The sequence below is a fragment of the Meleagris gallopavo genome, chromosome 26, assembly GCF_000146605.3.
Source record: "Meleagris gallopavo isolate NT-WF06-2002-E0010 breed Aviagen turkey brand Nicholas breeding stock chromosome 26, Turkey_5.1, whole genome shotgun sequence".
Lineage (NCBI taxonomy): Eukaryota > Metazoa > Chordata > Aves > Galliformes > Phasianidae > Meleagris > Meleagris gallopavo.
Genome location: NC_015036.2, coordinates 958,394 through 965,873, shown reverse-complemented (window position 1 = coordinate 965,873; position 7,480 = coordinate 958,394). Strand labels below are relative to the sequence as shown.

Here is a 7,480-nt window from a genome sequence, read left to right as displayed (position 1 = left end):
CCGCGACTCTGCTTTCCTTAGTTTTTTTTTTTCCTCCCTGAAGAAATGCGGGGAGGACGGGTGCTGGAGCTCTCCGGGCACGGAGCAGCGTGTCACCGTGCTAGGCGCGCTTTTTCTTTTCGCTTTTTTGTTTAATTCTCCTAGCGCTAAGTTTTGGTGCCGGCTGTACAGAGCTGGTAGTTGAGCGTTTTCCGTAAGGAGCGCTGGTCTCACAACGCTGCCGAGCCGGGCGCTACTGGTGCAGAGGCTGCAGGGACACAGTAATGCCTTCTGGTTACAAGGGAGGGTTAAGCGCAGTCCCATTGCTTCCTTTCTCCCCAAAATATTCCCGCTGTGCCGAAGAGGATGTTGCTGGATTGTGTGCACCGAGGGAAATCGAATCAGAGCTGTGTGTTTCTTTGCTATTCCACAAGTTTCTGGGAATCCCAGGCGGGGGCTCTGCACCGCCAGGTGATGGGATTTGGGATGTGGGTGGGAACCAATTGGTACTCAGCGCTCCCAATCAAGGAGGGTGTCTGTGTGGGAGTCTGTCCCCCTTGTCTGCAGGGAGCCTGGTGTGTGGGGAGACCTGTGTGATCCACGGAGGACCCAGTTAGCGGTCACAGCTGTTTTAGTGCTCCTAGCGAGGCTGAGCCTGGCTTTGTTGTGTGGGCTCTGAAGGGCTTCCAGTTGCGATGGGGATGCTGAGAACAATTTCCAAAGCACTTAAGCAGGTTAACAGAGAGGCGTCGGTGGAGCTGAGGATCTGTTTGTGCCCATTTCCTACAGCTCTGATTAAAAGAACATTTACCCAAGGCTTGTCTGTACATTTCATGTCACAACTGCCGTCTTGTTGCTTGCAGAGGAAGCAGATGGGATGGGAAAGAACACCTGGTTCATGGGCACGGGGCTGGGAGGGTTTGTTTGTCTTCCAATCAGACCAAATATCTGTTTAAATTTAAACATCTCCTGGAATGGGTGGCAGCAGGTACTGAGGTGTCTTTGTAGTTCAGGTGTTTGAGCAGCGGATCAATGGAGCTGCCTTTTGCCTCAAGTGAGGACGTGTTGTTTCGTGCTGCCTTCAGTTCATTTTCTTTAAAATGCTCTATTAAAGCTCTTTTGCAGCTTATGTCAGCAAGCAATTTTTAGCGTTGACCCAAAGTTTAAACTTTGGCAGGAAGAGCGCTGAGAAACACAAACCAAAAAGGTAAAAAAGAGCTGACTCCCTGTCGGCTTCAGCTGCAGTCGCTTCTGTTTTGGTGGCTGTGCTAACACTGAGCCAGAAAGGTCAATGTTGTCAATTAGCTGGCTTAACCTCATTTCCCCTGCAACTTTTTAGAGAACGCTGAAGCTTTCTTGTGTGCTTGGGACTGATGATGAGAGAGGGAGTACAGATGCTGCTGCCTTCTGTTTCAGGCATCCAGCGATGCCCCAAATAGGGAACACCACGCTTTCTCTGCTCCAGTCTATTTCAGACTGCTGCTGAGGTCCTGCTTGCTCAGCCCTCGGTATCTTCTTGTGGAACCTGCCATCAAATGTGGCTCCTTGCCCTTTGAAATGGGTATAGCCTGGTTGAATTGAGCCACTCATCCCTTTATGTGCTAGCAAGGCAGTAAAGCGGGTTTGCTCTACAGTGTCCTTAGGGTTAATCTTATGCAGAGAGAGCCGTTGCAGGCACAGGTTTTCAGTTGTGCAAAGTATTTCATGTGCCAGGTGCTCGGTGCCCTGTAAAGCTGCAGAGATGCATTGGCTGTGTGCAGCTTTCCCCTTTTTCCCCAAAACAAAAGCCTGCTCTGAGCCACACGTGCAGCAGCCTCGGAGTGCAAAAGTGGGATGGGATTTGCAGCGTGTCCAAAGGGTTTAAAAATAACTCGAAAGGGATGTGAAGTTCTACAGGGTGTCCAAAGCCAAATTCCCTGCTCTTTTCAGCCAGAACTTCTGAGGGTGATGAGGTCAGGAGCCAAAGTACCCCATAGTGGTCTTCTCCTTTCGTATGCAAGCTGTGGGAGGGGAGGCGGTGTTCATTGTAATGCTATGAAAAAGTGTATAATAACGTAGTTTTAGTTGCAGATATATATCCGATCCACCAATGGGTTAGCAGACTTAATTTACCAGCCTTATTATCATGGATATTTCGGAGCTCATCCACTGAGGGAAGAACCCAAACCAGGTACAAATCAGCCCTACTGGGAACTGAACTTTGCAACTGGTAAACGCTGCCCTCTGCAAATCCTCTGCTTCCTCCAGGTCTGCAGAGCTCTGTTTGGTCTCTGTGGTTGCAGTTTAAAGCAGCACTGCAGCCCTTGCTGGAAGTTGGCAGTGTGTCATTGGGACTCCCAGTGCTGAGAGATAACTGCATTTCTTGCTAAGGATGCTGCAGACCGGCTGCCCCGGGGCTTCCCGCAGGGCAGGGTGTGATGTGCAGGCAGAGGTGCTGAGCTTTGCATCCACTCTCCTCTTTCATCTTTCCCCTCTGGGTCCATCTCAGTGGTGGGCATCCTTCTGCCCAGCACAGAAATAGGAGTGGGCTGTAAAATCCCAACAGGGCCCATCCGTTTAGGCTTTTCTCATATGTACCCTAGGGCCAGCTGGGAGACAGGCACATATTTCCACTGGCCTGTGTGTGGGTGGCATCCCGGGGGTGGTGTTTGATCTGGCAAGAGCCCTTCCCTCTGTTTAGTGTTTGGGATCAGCGAGGTTTCTCCTGCTGCGACTGCTGCAGGGAAGCAGACAGCTTCTGCACAGTGTGTTGGGGCGTAGGATCTGCCCGCAGCACGCAGCTTCCCCTTCCCAGAGCCAGGGTTATCTCCTCTTGTCCTTTGCTTTCACTTTTAGTGCACACAAGTGAGGGAGCTCGTATTTGAGCAAATCTGTCGGGTGTGTTCCCTCCTGTGCTGTGCCTTGCTGCAGGGAAAGGGCAAAGTGCTTTACAAGCCTGAGTGTTTTTTTGTCACAGCCTTCCGATGAGATCCTGGAGAGCACAAGTTTCCAAACACACATCGTTAATTCCCACACGGTTTTAATGTATGTGTGCAGCAGCATCCCGCCCAAGGGAGTCAGTCTGGGAGCTGGTAGGAATAGAAAGGAGCTCACTTGGGGACGGCTCTTCTGCAAAGTGGGTTTGATGGGTTACTTCTGCACAGCACTCGCACGGGGCTGGTCCTTGCGGCGGGGTCAGCTGCTGTTCTGGACGTCTCGGTGATCTCAGGGCAGCGGAGAATGCTGGCCGGCATCTTCCTGATTGCTTTTGCTTCTGCACCGACAGCAAAGGTGAGAGCTCCTCTTTGGCAGTGGGTTGTTCTGTGCGGGCACAAATCATCAGCCGACAGCGAGGCTCGATAAATGAGGGCTTCGGGCTCCTGCAGTATTTTCAATGCTGATTGCCGCTGTAAGAGGTGAGAATTTCCGTTGAAAAAGAGCAATTATCTTTCTATGCACTTCCAAAATGCCCATCGCTGTGGTATCCAGCTAGGATGGGGGGATGATAGTTTCGTAGCAGGGAGGGGGCTGGCTGCACCTGGCTGTCACCAGCTTGTTCAGTGTCAACTTGTGTCTGCGTGAGGAACAAAGCCGTGAAAAGAGCTGGAAAGAGGGCAACCCTTCCTTCACGGCCTCCTTTGGAGATAAACACCCTGAAGTGCATCCCTGGATAAAGTGTTTTTAACTTTGATACAGAGAGCAGAATTTCCAAGAAAGAGGAGCAGAGCTCCATTCCTTCCGCGTTTTCATCACGCCGTCCACAAAGCATGTAACAACTGTGCAATTACAGCATAGTTACACGAAGTGGCCTCTAATTTGCCATGTAATTATGGTGTGCTATGCTTTGATGAGCCTTATAAAATGAAGGGATAACATAGTCTCATGCAGGAATAAGCTCCAAAGGGAGCTGACGGGCAAGCGGTCTGCTGTCCTGAATCCATGATGGATTGCTGGCAGGCAGTGCCTGTGCTCTCTGGTGGGATCCTGGCATGCTGGATTTTACCAGGATGATGGCTCTGGGGACTTCTATGCGGACTGATCCATCACGTGGCTTAGGTGGGGAAGCATCAGGTCCAGGTTTAGGGTTCAAAGGTGCTGCTTTCCCTGCCTGGGGCCGGAATTCTGGGTGGGTGTGAAAGAGAGCTGGGAAAGAAAGTGCATGGCAGCCTCTGAGCTCTGCAGACTCAGATCTCCCATTTACCTCTAGCAGCCCAAACCCTGCAGTTAGACCTCGAGATGGCAGTTGGATGCTGGGGGTAAGATGGAAGGGCGGTATTTTGGTCAGAGCAGCTCCATCTCTGGCACCTGAAGAGCATGCAGATGTAAGAGCAGACTGTAGGGATGTAAATGTGCAGGGATGCCGTGCTGAGTGACTGTTTGCAGTGTGGTGGGATCTGGGGGAAGGAAAAAAAACAAACTGATGTGGATTTGTCCTAGACAATTAAAGGGATTCTTTTCCTTTATGCACCACCAGCTGGCACTTGCATGGGCACATGAGCTGCCTGGAGGCAGCGAATTGCATGACTTTGAGAGGCAAGTGTTACTGCTATCCTTGGAATGAATGGAAAGCATGAAACTGCTGGCATCTCACATTCAGCTCGGGGAAAGACCTGTGCTGGGTAGGAAGGTGCCAGGGGGCAAACTGACACAACGAAATCAGGGACAATCTGCTTTGGTTGAGCTGAGAGCAAGAGTGCCTATTCTTTGCACTGTGGAGTTGGGGATCCCAGCAGATATTCCCCCAGTCCAGTTGCTGGCTGTGAGCTCAGGGCTGCTTTGCAGCTTGTCCAAATCAGCACAGCTCCTCTGAAGGCAAGGATGCTCTGATCCAGGAGAAAGCCTCGTTGCTGCAGAAGCCAGTGGGACAGATCTGTAGCTGATATAAATGGTACAGCTGTCCCACAGCCAAAAATTGGCCCTGCATCCTTTATTTATTTTTTAACCCACGACATAGTTATACATCTGAGCTCTTTTGTTCCTCCTCCGTGACCAAGCTGCTCACTGCCTTGTGTTTCTTTTTTTCCCCTTCATTGTGTAGTTTATAATCTCCCAACTAGATACAGAAAGAAAATTTGTTTGCAGTGCTGGCCAAGAGGCTCTGGTTACACTGGCATCAGGCCATGCTTACATCTCCAGTCAAAATACTGCTGGTTTAACAATAAATATTTATTGATTCTCCTACAAGCTTCTACATTTTTCCCAGGTGCAGTGGAATTTGGGAGCGGGGGCACTCGAGCCTTGAGGAGGCTTTCGTTTTAGCTGAAGTGGCTGTATTGGGTTTGCGTGGAATTTGCTCCTCCTGATGACAAAATTGGAAGATGGCTGCAGAGATAGCAGCCCTGCTGTGGGCTGGGTGCCTTGCAGGCTGCCTCTGTGTCCCTGGTCTGTAGTTGTTCTCTGTCTGGACCCCAGTTTTCAGGATCTGTGCCTGTGGCTGCTTCAGGCTCTGGTGGTAATTATGGGAAAATGTGCAAATCTGCAAGACACTTTATCTGCATGAATATCTCCTTGAATCAGGGAGCGGCTGCTGTCCAGAGGGGATACGTGGTTCAATGTTGGGTCCAGAGAGATGACAAAAGAAACTAAAAAATAAAATAAAAGACCAGGGTGGTTTCAGCAGTTTGACTCAGGGGCTCCGCCTTCACATCTAGGCTGTAGAGAACCACTGGATCTGAGAGCATGTGCCTGTAACATTAGCAAACTGCAAACGTTTGCATGCAAAACCTGAGCTTCTGCAAGCTGCGTGTGTTCGGATGGCAGCAAAGCTCACGGCGCTCACGTTCAGAAGTGCTCAAAATTGTGCTGTTCTCTTTTTGCATGCAGTGGGTGACTCAGAGTAACTTTGGGCTTATTTAGCTCTGCATGGGGAGCAAACCCAGCGCTCCTCCTGTCTGAACTGTGAGATGAAACTGCACATTTGTGCGTTGTTTTCTTTCCCTCTCCTCAACTGGCAGCAGTCTGAGCCTCGGTTTGGTCCTCGGTGACCTGAGCGGCGTCAAGTCGCTGGGACGACGTCTGTCTGAGCACGACCACGCAATACGTTTTCCCCATCACCTCCCTGATCTTGCTGATCGTGCACAGTTTTTTGGCACGCCTCGAGCTGCGGTTGCTGCCTGGTGCCCTCTGTTCTGCGCCTTTGTGCACCGCATGCCAGCTTCGCTGCGCATTTGCAAGAAGCCAGGATGTTGTGCTGTTCAGCCCTGCATCTGCTCCCCATGGAGCAATGCCCACCAGGAAAATACCATCCTGGAGCACAGTGGCTTGCATATGCGTGGAATAAAGAGCAGTTTTCTATCCCAGAGAGGAAAAGGCCCTTTTTTTTTGTTTTCGCTCCTTTTGGGAGATATCAGGCTTTGGGGGATATTAGAGATCCCGTGTGCATGCAGAGCTGCATCATGGTTTGATGGAATTTGATGGCTGCAGGTGCTGGGCAGCATGGGGAGGGCTTCCCCACAGCCTGTGCTGCCTGCAGATGCCCGTGGGCAGCTCTATGTGGCCAGTTGATGACTGTAGAGGCCAGGGACTGAATGCCTGCTTGGAGCTTTAGCCCCATTCCTTCTGAAGCACCTTTTCAGCTTAATGCTGGGTGGAGGGCTTCCTTTTTGCCTGGGACGCTTGATGGAAGCTTAGGGCTGACGAAGCAAGGCAGCAGCTTTCTGCAGGAAGCACTCAGCTGTGCAGCTCAGTGAGGCAGGGCTCCAGATGTTCCACTTCTCCTGTGACGATGCCAGAAGGAGTGGAGACGTCCATCCATCTCAGGTGGATACAGACCCGACATAATTCAACAAGTGTGCAGTGGGCTGAGCCATGCGCTGCGCATGGGTTCATGAGGAATTGCTCTCTTGTAGGATGTGGCTCTGCCCGTATGGGTAAGCTGGGATGGCTGAGGCCGGCTCCTCACCCCGGTGAAGCATTCGGAGCTTGTTAATGAATGAAATGCATTTTCTTCCATGGAGGGGATTTTAAATTGGCTCCACATGGATTATGTATGTTGTCGCACTTTCCCGGAGGGTGATGGCATGATTAGGAATGTGGGTTTGATGAAAGAAGCCAGACACTGAGTCAAAACTGAGCGCTCCCCCCGAACTGCTCCCCACCCCGTGCCCCTTCTCTCCCCATCTCATTTAAAATATTTGACACGATTCCAGGGCATTCTTCAGATGGCTGCTGGGGAGCACGAGAAGAGCAAACCAGTGGGATGTTGCTGTTTGTGCGCTGCACCACGCACTGGGTGCTCAGCCCCAAAATCTTAGGGACACTGATCCCAACTTCTGACACCAACAGAGGGCAGGGAAAGGTTTAACGTAGGGGAACTGAGGCACAGGTCACTGGATCCAGACACTGGGAGCGCTTTGTTTCGTGTTGCTTTTTCTTTCCTGTTAGCATCATCTATCACAGTAATCAAAATGTGGCTTTTTGACCCACATGAAAGCTTTTTTTTTATAGGCTGACTGCGTGTGTTTGTGCAAAACCACTCCATTTTGGTCAATGCTCTGGAAGCTGTAGAGCAGCAAGATTTTTT

At 50.8% G+C, this 7,480-nt stretch overlaps 1 protein-coding gene across 5 annotated transcripts in view; it reads left to right on the top strand.

Annotated features, from left to right (window-relative positions):
• The window catches only part of ETS1 (ETS proto-oncogene 1, transcription factor), a 66,429-nt gene that overhangs the window by 27,068 nt on the left and 31,881 nt on the right, over positions 1-7,480 (top strand). The gene's annotated exons all lie outside the window — the stretch shown is intronic.